The sequence below is a fragment of the Microplitis mediator genome, chromosome 2 (assembly GCF_029852145.1).
Source record: "Microplitis mediator isolate UGA2020A chromosome 2, iyMicMedi2.1, whole genome shotgun sequence".
NCBI lineage: Eukaryota > Metazoa > Arthropoda > Insecta > Hymenoptera > Braconidae > Microplitis > Microplitis mediator.
In genome coordinates, this window is record NC_079970.1 from 6079607 (window position 1) to 6093552 (window position 13946).

The 13946-nt window shown below is 28.7% G+C and overlaps 1 protein-coding gene across 3 annotated transcripts in view; it reads left to right on the plus strand.

The window, feature by feature from the left end:
* The window catches only part of LOC130663933 (adenylate cyclase type 5), a 108028-nt gene that overhangs the window by 44915 nt on the left and 49167 nt on the right, over nt 1-13946 (plus strand). The window lies entirely within an intron of this gene.

Genomic DNA, 13946 nt, shown 5'->3' on the forward strand with positions numbered 1-13946 from the left:
AAGGTTTTTCAAATGGATATCAAGGATGAAAAAAAATTTTTTTTTTTAAAAATCAAAAATGGAGCTTGTAGGGGATTTATTCAAGTTTATTAAACTGCCTTTTAAATTACGGTGTGACCATTTCTTGCTGAGATATCAATAATCAAAGACAAAAGGATCCTTTTTCATTTGAAGGCTGATATCTCAGCAGCAAATTGTCGTACAGAGAAACAAAAAAAAGCAAATTGTAGCTGAATAAATTTCCTAAACAAGCCATGAATTTGTTTTTTTGAAAAAATTTTTCCCGGCCCCGTAGACCTAAAAAACGAAACCAAAAAATTTAGAAAAATTTTGTCTCGACATTTTTCTTCTGATTCCGCAAAAACCGTGGCTCAAAAAAATATTTTGCTGAAAGATCTTCAAACTAGAGATTTCAAGCTTCAATTTGCTTTTTTTATTTTTTCAATACGATCATTTTTCACGAAAATACAGCCTTCCAAAAATCACTAAAAAATTTATAAAATTTTCTTGTTCCTTTAATTTTTTGGATAAGTGTATTATTTCTTATCTCATTTCTTAATTATTGTTAAGAAATTTATTTTTATCATAGCAAAAATTCTAGAACTTTTCCGAACTTGATACCCTCTGCCTGTCATGACAATAAATTCGATATATTTTTTTGTAGGTATTAGTTATTAGTTGTTAGTATTTTCACACTTTCTATAAATTTATTCGACGTCTGTGAATGCTAAGTAGTCAAAAAATGATACAGAAATCATTAGAACGTAAATTAAAATTTTTGAAAGTTCGCTAAAAGTATGAGAAGACTCAAAATTAGTTATTTTCATAGTAATAACAATATAGGGAAGGGAGGGGCAAAACGGGGCACTTAAGGAAATACCAATTTTTCGAAGACTCAAATACAGTAAATCTTTTTTTTTTTTAATTATATTCAAAGTAAATAGAAAAAATTTTCAGCTACCATTAAAAAAAAAAATTTTCATTTTCGCGGGCAAAATAAGGTACCCCCTAAAAAAGGTAAAAAAAAATTTCTGGATTTTAAATGAATTTGATTAAGTTAAATTTTTTTGTAAGTAATTTACATGAAGAAAAACGATATTTTACATGATTATTGGATACAAAAGAAGAAAAACAAATTTTTAATAGTTTTTATCATAAAACAAGAGTCATTAACCCGTCAGCAGTCCCGTTATGAGCATTTTGCTCAGGCTCAATTTTGAACATGAATAATTTTTTTTTTTAATGGAACGAATAGTTGAAATTTTTTCTATCTTTGAATAGTTTTATACATTTTCAGATTGCGCTTAAAAAAAAAAAAATGTTTGGTTGTCATAGAAATTATAAAAAAATTTTTTTTTACGCTCCTGAAAAAATGTGAGCATTTTCCTCATCACGGGCGTAAAGGCGTAAGTGAAAAAATTCTATGTTCGGTTACTCTCGTGACTGCTTGTATACCTTTAAAAGTCTGCGGTGTGCGGAGTTATTCGGTGGAATTCGTTAAAGTTTAAATTACGTTTAGTAATCGTAAATAAATTACAATTATGATTTATTTATTTTTTATTATTCTTATAATACATAGAGTAATTAATTTATGAAAAATATTTTCTGGCTTAAAATTTGAAAAAATTTGTTTGGTGCCTACGCGCGTAAGCGTTGAGCGTGAGCAAAACTCATCACGGGCGTAAAGTATACCGAAAAACTGACGGAAGTGCTGACGGGTTAATATTTTTCAACTGCCCGAGTCGAAATATTAGACGTAAATTGAACGTTTTGAACGTAAATTGAACGTTTTGAACATAGATTGGAGTATCATAAATTGAAAACATATTTATCATAAAATTAATACTCATTTATACTTCCAATAAGAAAACATAAGCATATACCAAAAATTTTTTTCATCGATTTTGTACTCCTGGATTATAATCACGTCAATTCCCTAAAATTTTGTCGTCCGCTTTTCTGGCTCTAAAATAAAGAATTCGTATTTTGAAAAAAAATTTTTTTCAGTTTCATACTTCTATCTTTAACACTATATATGTATATCTGTTCATATATTATGATAACAAGGTGATGAAAATTGTGATTACAAATATTGAAATAAATTAATTGATGTTATCATTAAACTAAAATCATAACTTATGAAACTATCAATTTTTTATGAACCAAAATACAAAAAAATCGTTCAATTTACTTTCAAAACGTTAAGAACGTTCAAATTACGTTCAAAACGTTAAGAATGTTTAACTTACGTCTAATATTTCGACTCGGGTGCCAATTGATTTTTGAAAAAGTTTAACAAAAAAAAAAAAAATCAAAATAACGCTCAATAATATTTACAAAAGTGATTTTGGGATTTTCAAAAACCATTTAAAAAATAGAATTTTTTTTTTATAAAATTTTAAGGGTATCCTGTTTTGCCTACCCTACCCCGTTTTGCTCCTCCCCTTCCCCTGTATATATTTATAACTTTTTTTTTTTGAATGTCGGTTTTATAATTATAAAATAAAATGAGAAAATTCTTGAGCCTTTAGTAACTTCATTACTATTCACTCCTAGATTCCTTTTGTTATTATTTTAAAACCGCTACAGTTTTGAGTGACGCAAATAAATAGTTATAACGTTAAATGTATACACTACTAGCCAGAAAAATGATATAACGAGCAACAAGCTCAAGAGATACAACAAACAATGTTAATAAGAAGGAGTGCTGTTAAATTTTCTTGTCAGAAGTCATCTCTGACTTTCTATTTATTATCAAAAGTTTTCATTTAATTACTATTACTATTGCTGTTATTATTATATTCAGCTGTTCCACAGACTTTTGATTAAATGGATTACATTCATTCAGTCTACAGCAAAATTTTTAATTAGTAATTTACATTATCATAATTAGTACACAGCTTTAATTAATAACAAATAGATTTTACTAATTAACTTTATCTTAATTATGTTTATTTAAGAATTTTTTTTTTGGAAACGGTCGACGGTATCACTGGTGAAAATTTTAAGCCCAAGCACGCGTAGGATGAAATTTTTTTCAGTCTTTAATGAAGTAGCCATAAAAAAATAAATTTTCTTGAACAAACAAAAATTTCAAAAAAATTGAATTTATTTAATTACTGTAAAATATTTGTAGAACTAATTAATGAGGGCATAACCATTTTAATAATTTTTTTATATCAGTTATGAGGTATTCTATTATACTTAAATATTTAGGGAAAGGGCGGGCAAAATGGGACCGCTAAAAAAATAATGGATTTCTGTGCATTTGAATACAGCAAATTTTTTTTAATTTCTATTTGAAGTAATTAATAGATTTCCAGATGCCATATGAAGTAAATTTTTTCTCTGGACGGACAAAACGGACCACCCCCAAAAAAAGTGAAAATTTTTTTTTCTTTTATTTAAAAAAAATGACTGTAACAAAATTGCTTATATATAATCTAAGTGAAAAACGAGATTTATAATACTGTTAGTAAAGTCATGAGGGGCAAGTGTGCGCTGTGGGTATTCTCTAAATCTGAAACAGTGAAAACCACTGAAAAATAGTGTATATAATTGGTATACTTGTAGCTATGAAACAGTGAGTAGTCACTGTTTCAGATTTAGAGAGTAAGTGTGCGCACACTTGTCCCACATGACGTTAAATAAAGATACTGAAAAAAAAAAAATTATTGAAGATAAATATCTTTTATAAAATATCAATGTAGCGACGAAGACATCGTATGTATAAAAATACATAGAGGAGGGGGTAAAGTGGGCCCCTGGGGGCAAAGTAGGCCCCTTAAAATTTTCTAGGCGCCTATGAATTCGGACGGATAATAAGCTTATCGAAATTTCTTATACAATGAAGGCTAAAATAGACCACTGAAACTGTTGATTAAATATAATTTATTAAGAAAGTTAAAGATAATAAAATTACGTGTTAAAGTTATATCGCAGCAGACTATTAAAATGACGTTTATGTTATTAAAATACAATTGTGTTATAGTTATTTGCAAATACCACACGTGTAAAGAATAAAAAATATCAAATTCGAAATTTTTTGGAAGGCCCACTTTGCCCCTAATTTTCGATTTTTCCATTTCAATCCATGGACGCAGCATAATGAAGTGACAATGAGTATCAAGTATCTAAAAAGAAGTAAACGCATAAAAAAAATTAATGATATTATAATTATTTTCCTTAAGGGGCCTACTCTGCCCCCTCTCTCCTACAGAAAAATCTGGCCAACAATATATTGGGTCTACTAAAAAGTCTCTGAATAAAAATTTTGGGCACTTAAAATTATACAAATCTGATAACAAGAATCGAATTAAATGACTTAAAAAAACGATTTTGGAAAAAAAAATTTTTTACCAAATTTTGGGATGGTTCGTTTTTCCCGCCCATTTCCTATGTTTAATAATTGATAATTAAATAGTTAGTATTTGTTCAGAATGTTAATATACTTAAATAGAATTTTGTAAAAGCATTGATTGTGCTTTAGTTTCCTCACGCACTCGCCCCATTTGCCCACTCAACTTGTCGTGGTAACTTAATCTTCATGTTTAGGTGTGTACGTGTTACGTATGTCCAATGACCTAAAGATTAATTGGATTTCCCGTCTTTTGTGTCGCGCTCAAGTTGATCGCACATTCAACCTTTTTTTTTGTTACTAAAAATCATTATTTTACTAACTATTAAAATAATAATAATGATTACCATTATTATGCCTGTCAGCAGGTAAATCAAAGCTTTTACGTACTGTGTCACTACACAGTACTTACTTTAGTTATCATTTTTTTTTATCTTGATTATGGTTGAAAAAAAAATATTTTAATATGAAATAGAAAAAAATAGAGAGTGAATTTGGTAAAAGATTGGAAATTTATTGTTAATTTAAAAACTAAAATATTTCGATATAAAAGTAATCATAATATATAATGGAAAAACGATTGAAATTTAATAAAATGCCCGTATATTTAATTTATTACCAATTCAGCTATAAAATTTAATTTCACCAGTGCGTTATTATTTGTAATTTATATTTAAAATTAATCAAAAGTCATGATCAAATAAATAAAAATAAAGCACAAGGTTAAAAAAATTTCTTTATAAAATAAATAATATTATTTTTTATATTTGCATATTATCAGAATACGCATAAAAGTGAAAAATTGGCTATAAAAAAATAATAATAAAATAAAAACCGAGAAAGTGGCTTGTAATTTACACAACACTGCTCAGCTCTCTAATTGTGACATATCAGCTCTTTTAAATCTTTATCATGAAACATTGCGTTTTTTTTTTTTCAACTAAATTTATTTTATTCAATTTTTCTGTTTCACTTAGCGTAGAAAAAAAAATTTATATAAATAAAAATAAATACTGTACATTCCCATTGGACATGTCGTTATTTTTAAATCAAAAAAATACTTCTGAGAGAAAAAATATACACAAATAAATTTTATATTTTTTTTTTTAAAGGAGAAAAATTTTTTATTGTAAAAATAAAATGCATCAAAGCTTCTGTTAACCGGTCAAAAATTGCAATTAATGACAATAGTTTGAAACTGGAAACTATTTCTGAAACGTTTGCTCGAGGATTTTAATTACCGGAAATATAAAACCTTATATATGTATATATGACATTAAAATAAATATTTAACGGTAGACTATAGATATTTATTGCTCAAGTACTCTATTGGATACTTTTTACTTTATTTATTTATTTTATCGTTTTTCATTGAATTTATTCAGCAATCGATATTTCATTTTCATGGTCGCAAGTTCAAAGAGATAGTGATATCACTGAAGAGATATGATCGTTGTGATATATTATAGAAGTTGGATGAAAAGCCACACTGCCCTCAAACTAACGTATATTTACGTGTACAGAGTATAGAGACCTTTATTTATTGTGCAGCATCAAAACCTGATTACTCTTGCTAACGAACTCCGTAGTCGGTGGTGAATTTTACGAAAATAAATTTATTCATGAACGATAAAGAAAATTATTCTGTGCTTCCAATCTCATTAAATCAACATTCGATAAATCAAAGACTTATTTTAGTTACGAGTATTTTAGATTTTTTGAACACCGTTTGCATCATATATTTTATTAATTAGAAATGATTTATTAATAGATGTTAATTAAAACTCGATATTAATTAAAACATTTTAGTTGGAAGCTTTGTTGATGTTAATAATAATTTTAATCAAAATTTAATATTTAATATTTTGTGCTCTTCGTGCCCAACAAAATGGTAATTAATACTTCTATTTTGCTTTCATCAGGTTTTATTTTCAGTAAATTGATCATGGCTTGTTGAAACACCATTTCATAAATAAAAGACCAATTTTGTATTGAGTGAAATTTGAAACTGTGTAAACAGAGTGAGAAAATTACTATTGCTGAGGAAAATTTCTTGAGACAAGGATATATTCTCTAATCTATAAACATGATACAAACAATTTTTGTTTTATTTAAGTTTGATCATTTTTAGATATATCTGGAGATGTGGGAAAATTTTTTTCCCCGGGCGGGCAAAACGGATCACCCCAAATAAAAGAGGAAATTTTTTTTTTCATCTATAAAAATGACTAGAAAAAAATTTTTAATATCTAATTTAAGTAAAAGAAGAGATTTGTAATACTGTTAGTAAATAAATATACCGGAAAAATAAAATTATTGTAAATAAATAACTTGCATAAAATTTAAATACAGCGAAGTCATCGTACGTATTTTTAGGTACTTGAAATTCGGAAGGTTTTTCGTGCAAGGAAAATAAAAAAAATTTATGCGAGTTGACTACTTAAGGGTGACAAGGGGTGGCTACTCTCTTAAATTTGAAATAGTAAAAATAGTGATTATTCACTGTTTGCTAGTGAAAAGTATGTCACTAATTCAAATAGTAGTAGTAGTATAATAAATAGTAGTATCCTTTTCTTTAGCAATAAGTGACTATTCACTGCCAAATAGTGATTGTCACTAATTTGTATTCAGAGAGTGCAATTTTCGGCCAATATACTAGCGCCCATGCGAAACATTTCAGAAATCTAGATTCAGTAGATATTTTACTTTTCATTTTGTTTTTTTTTATTTTCGTACCGCGAAAAACGTTCCGATCTTCAGGTACATGCATTTTTGTGCTCAACAATAAATTGAGTTCACTGAAAAATTCCTGAAACGAAACTAAATATGCCGGGAAAATAAAATTATTGAAAATAAATAACTTACATAAAATTTAAACATAGCGAAGTCATCGTATGTATTTTTAGGTACCTGAAAATCGGAACGTTTTTCGCGCAACAAACATAAAAAAAATGTATGCGATTTGACTGCTTAAGGGCGACGAGAGGTAATTGGGGGTGGCTGCGATTTTCGGCCAACGTACTAGCGCTCATACGAAACATTTCAGAAATCTAGAAATTTAACTCAAATCACACGTCCCAAATGGTCCACTCAATTTTTTGTGTTAATTCAGCACATTATAGTTGTGTCAAACAATAATACAGGTTTAAAACTTGCTAAGATCAGATAATACATACAACTTTAATTAAAATTACGCTTGATGGTGTCAAATAAATGACACAAAATATTTAACCATTGAATTTTTATACACAAGAACATAAAATTTCCAACTGTGCAGTAGATTTTTTACTTTTCATTTTGTTTTCTTATTTTCGTACCGCGAAAAACGTTCCGATCTTCAGGTACATGTATTTTTTGTGGTCAACAATATATTGAGTTCACTGAAAAATCCCTGAAACAAAATTCTGTAAAGGAACGTTTTGAAAAAAAATTTCGGGATAGTCTGAGTTGTACGAAAATGATGACAAAAGTCGTAATAGACAGAAGAAATATATTTTTTATCAAATTTTAGAGTGGTCCGTTTTGCTCGCTCTTTCCCGATGTATCTATAATTCAATAAAAAAATTTTTGAACAATGAAAATTTATTCTGAACAATAGTACTTTTTTCAGTGTATTTAATTACTGTTAAATGATAAGTATCCACTTTAAAATAACGCGTAATTTAATACTATTTCTCGTTATACTTCAAACACTCATGCTTTATTATTATTATTGTTATTAATAATAACTATATTCATCAGCAATACCATCACTGTTCATCAGTGATCAAAATTAGCTGCACTTGAATCATACATGATTGAAAATTAAATTAATAGTGCATATTGAATATACAATCCAGTATTTCCAATAAAGAGGAGAGCAGCAAAATGGAGACGCTGAGAAAAAAATTAACTTTTTAAATCTTAAATTAGCTAAATCTTTGAACTTCCGTTTTTATTCAAAAAGACGAAATTAAATTTTCATTTGTTGTTGAGAAAAAAATTTTTGATTTTGTTTAGGGCGTGATGGGGCTTTCAGTTAAAAAAATATTTCGATGACAATAAAAATGTTATCAGAAAAAAATAATAAATTGTTATATTTTGTAACACATTTATATTTCATTGGGATCAATGGTCTATAAGCTCTTGTTGTATGTTAAAAAGCTTCGTAACCGGAAGCGGAACTAAAACGGGTAGAGGAGTTGAAGGGGGGTGATGTAAAGAAAATGAGAGAGATAGAAGTTACAAATCGATATTTCGTGCACGCTCAGTTATACGTAAACTGAGAAAAGTCGATATATTCAATGTACTTGCTTATGTGTATGTACATCTATTTCTATATATTTAGTTCTCATACTTATCCAAGACTTCCTCTAGTGTACCATCCTCAGCTATTGTATTTAGGTTCTGGTTTAGTAACTTTCGTGTTTAGGGTTGGAAATTCCAAACAGCTGGCGATTACAGATACGTCAAAATTGAGAAAGGCTTTGACAACGATCAAGACTTTGATAGAGAACCATTAGAAAAATTTAATAAATTATCTAACTCTCGAATTATTAGCTTTCAAGATTTTGATTGAGCAATCTGGTAGTTTTTTCATTTTTGATATTTAAATTTTTTCCCCACTGTAAGAAATCGGAAGAGAATCCGATTCGGAGTTTTATTATTAGTATGATCTTCTTTTCGGAGTGAATTTTACTCCAAAGGGTTTAAATAAATACTCAGTCATCCGCTCTGAATTCACTCCAGATTTAATCCACGTTCACTCCGCAAATTTTTTCAGTGCATTTATTTTTCATTTTTTCCTTGTTGAATTTTTTAAGTTCAATGCCAATGGAAAATGTGAATAATAGCGAAGGATTACTTGTTATTATTATTATCATTATTGTCATTATTGTAATATAACTGCCGTAGGAGTTTTAATCAGTATATACGTGCTTTAAAATTGCTTAAAATATCCTCAAGCACTTTATAAATGTATTTATTTTATAAATCTTTTACGATACTTAACATTTTTTATTATTTTTATCTACGGTAAGAGACCCAGTACCTGATCAGGGAACTAGTACCTGATCACTCCGTGTATTTGTACATCTATATTTAGTCAAATTTGGTAGATATAGGTATACAAATACACGGAGTAATCAGGTACTAGTTCCCTGAACAGGTACTGGGTCTTTTACCTTATAGATCAAATTTTTCTAAATTTAAAAAATTTCTTGAATAGACAATTGTATTACCTGCCTCTAGATAAAACATTTTAGTCATATCGCCGCTATTCTTATGGCTGTATGCAAAATCAGGTTGATAAAGTTTTTCAACGAGTATTTATGTAATTAGGCGCGAGGAAACCAATTTTGATAATTAAAAAGTTCTGCAGTGGTCCAGTTTTTTGTTATAAACAATTTGATTGTTCAAACTTAAATTACAAGAAAACTATAATTGCTAGATAGATAGATAGATAGAAATTTTGTTTATTTGGCCATGGAGTCTAAGCTCCTTGCGGCCATCCTTTATCCATTTAATTACAATTTTTGTATAGTATAACAATCGAGTTTCATACATCATTGCGAATATTAATTAATTTACATTTATAAATAATTAATTTTAATCTTAAATTAGAACAATTTTTAATATAACTGTTATTAATTATTATCATTATTATTATTCTGTATACTGTATAGTAAAACAATCTAGTTTCATACATCATTGTGATTATTAAGTAATTTACATTTATAAATAATTAACTTTAGTCTCAATTTACAACAATTTTGAATATAACTGTTATTTATTATTATTATTATTATTATTATTATTATTATTATTATTATTATTATTATTATTATTATTATTATTATTATTATTATTATTATTATTATTATTTTGTATACTGATAAAGTGTTTATAGCAAGCATCTCTAAACTCACTAAAAGACGGTAAATTAGTACAATTGATAGCTCTTAAATAATGACAAAATTAGCTTTTTTGCATCAAAATACACAAATAATGCTAGAATCATCTTTCGTCTATCTCTATTATTTATTAAGATATAGCGTCTTAAAAAATACAAACTTTTTGCCAGGTCCGTTTGGCTAGAAATTGCGCGCGCATCCACAGGCAAACGGACCTGGCAAAAAGTTTGTATTTTTTAAGACGCTATATCTTAATAAATAATAGAGATAGACGAAAGATGATTCTAGCATTATTTGTGTATTTTGATGCAAAAAAGCTAATTTTGTCATTATTTAAGAGCTATCAGTTATAGTTTTCTTGTAATTTAAGTTTATACAATTAAATTGTTTATAACAATAAACTGGACCATCGTAGAACTTTTTAATTATCAAAATCGGCTTCTTCGCGTCTAATTACATAATTACTTGTTGTAAAACCTTATCAACCTGATTTTGCATACAGCCATAAGAATAGCGGCGAAAGAACTATTTTATTAATACAACGATTTTAAAACAGATCATTATTCGTTTTATTACCAACTACTTGAAGTTATCGTTGTATTGGTAATTTTATCGGTTATTCCTAAAAATTCATGTCAGAATGTCATAAACTTGATTTGTGCAAAACAAACTTAATCTTTACTTCGAAATTACGAGTTTCAATGTCTGTTTAGTCAGTCGGAACAAGTAAACTTCTGATCAATCTGATTCAGCGTGTAATGATCGGCTTCTTCCCTAGGGCAGAAAATGTCTAGTTCTGTCCGCAAAATGAGTTTCTAACTTCATTTCAGTCCTGTCAAGTTGACAGTTGACAGCTGAATTTGTACATACGCTATTGTGCTGAAATTATCTTATTACCACTGGCTTCCGACATCTAAAGTCTAAAATTAAATTCAGGTAATTGTTAAAAATTATTTCACGATGAAACGCAATTCTCTTTGTGTGATAGCACCCCTCGCTTTCGGCTCTACCTCAAATCCTTTTGTTTCACCCCGTGCTACTAATTGCACTATTTAAAGAGCAAATATTTCTTGATTAAAGTAAATTATTTAGTCAAAATATTATTTATTTTTCTGCTCAGTATATGTCGTGAAAACTTTCAAACTATTTAGTCTTCTTAATTTTTTTTCTTCCGTTTCCTTCATTTAATTTCTTCCCTCTTTCACAGAAAAGTATTTTCCAGTATTTAAATTATAAACTTTAAAAACATGGCATTAAAATTACGCTTAATAACTTTAACATAAATTACTTAATTTAAATGACGTCATTTAATTACGGGATATTGATTTACGGAGACAAAAGTACTTCTAAGAATTAAATGAATACAACAATACAAAACTTGGATAACGTAATTTATTATCCGAAACAAATAACTTTTCATCGATTGTAATTTAATTTTCATGAATTTCACTTACTATCGTTTGAAATAATAAACGATATAAAATGAATGACAATATTTTAAATATTTTATTTACTTGCATCTGAAGAAAATAATTTATTTAAAAGACTGCGAATAGAGTTGCCATCAGTAACAATATACGGTTCAACAATTACAAATTGACGCATTTATCGCCGAATGTCCTCGACCCGAGAAACATTGTCATGCACATCGATACTGGTATTGAGGAAAAGACTAACAAGTTAGTTGCACACATTTGTCAGTTAATTTAAATTTTCCGTAACTAATAACGCACTTTACTCTCAATACCCCACTTTGCCTGCGCACTCGCACACCAGATGCGAACAGAGACGCGGACGCTATTAATTGATGTCCAATAACACTCTACACTTGCTGCTAAAATTTTTTCGCCAATTAACGATAACATTCTACAGTCGCACATCACAATTAACAACGGAATACATTGTGAGCTATTTTTTTTTTCACTTTAAAGATAAAAATAAAAACAAAGCTAAAGCTAAAGTTAAAACTTTTTTTTTTTAAGCCAATTCAAGCTCTTTCATGTCGCTCAAAGACTATAACCAAACATAATTTACTAACAGGAATATACATAGACGCATGGGTCAACGGCGATGGATTTAATTAGAGAGAGAGTAGACGTCAAACGGTCACTGGGCGTGAATATTCTTGGACCCTTGTGGAAGCTTGTCCAGAACCTATGTTACTAAATTGACTTGCTCTTTCGCTTTATCTTAAAGTTATATTATGTATAAAGGGAATGTCTAAAAAGACATTTTCTGGTATCTGGTACCAAGTATCTAGAAAATGGGATTCCATTCTAACAGCTTCTGAAGGTGATAACGAATTTCGGACAAACTTATCCCGTTTAATATCGCCAGAAATCTCAATTCCACAATCCAAAGATTTTCAATTTAAACTGTCATCAAAATACTTCGCGGTTTAGTTACTACACTGTGAAGAAATTGCGGAGTGAATGCGGATTAAAATTGGAGTGAATGCGGAATGGATGATTGTTTTTTTACTTAACCCTTTCCCGGTTTGGAGTCTCGAGGAATCTCGGTGTGAGCTGTGAATAAAACCAATCACAGTTTTTAGTAAGGATGTATGAGTATCGGTTCAATCATATTAGTGCATGCATGCTCCCCCTTCTACTCTCTAAATATGAATTAGTGATTTTTCACTAATTTTAAGTGAATATTCACTAATTGTCAATGCTACAATCGTACCACGCAGAATTAGTGAATATTCACTAAATGAATATGTGAATATTGGAATTCACTGATTTGATAAGTGAATATGAGAATCCACTAAATTGAAAAGTGAATATGGGAATCCACTGATTACATCGGTGAAAAAAAATATTATATTGCGAAAAAAAATATAAGACACTTGTAATTAGATCCGAAATGTGATTAGTGTATTAGAATCATTACTTAGAGGAAGTATACATGATTTTGATTGATGAAAAAATCCCGGTGACTGCTGGGCTCGAACCTGCATCCTTCCGATTCAAAGTCTTTGATTCTATCCACTGCGCTGGCCTACGCATGTGATCGCCTGAGTGTAAATAGTATATTCGTTATGATACCAAACAATAACTGATGAAGAAATAAAAAATCCGTGATGTTATGATTGACGTACTATTCATACAAATATATTATTGTTCTGTACTTCTATTTTTTTTTTTATTTTGAAAGTTTTTTATTAAAATTTTTAAAAATAGTACCATAATTATTAATTATATTTATATCTAGCAAAATATTTAATTATTTGTTAGTTAAAGTTACTAGTGAAATTGTGAAATTCATAAATTAAGAAGTGAATAACAGTTTCACTTGTAGAAATTATGAAAATATCGCTAGTTTAGTAGTGAAAATCACTAATTTGCTAGTGAAAATTATAGTACTAAATTTATTAGCGAGAATTCACTAATTTGTTATTTAAATACACTGATTATGAAGTGAATACTGCTTCACTAACGTAATTAATGAAATTTCCACTAATTCATGTTTAGAGAGTACTATTTTTTCTGCTCCTTCTCTACTAAATAGGCTAGCGTTCTTTGACTTAAAAACGAAGACGGACGATCCAAATTAAGAGTAGGGATTCAAGGTCAATCGGAAAAGGGTTAATCTCCTTGAAGTGAAATTAGCTCCGAAGAGGAGTTTATTTCAATATTAAAACTACGAATCGAAGTGAAATAAAATCCAGATCACTCCGAAATTACTTCGGTGGAAAA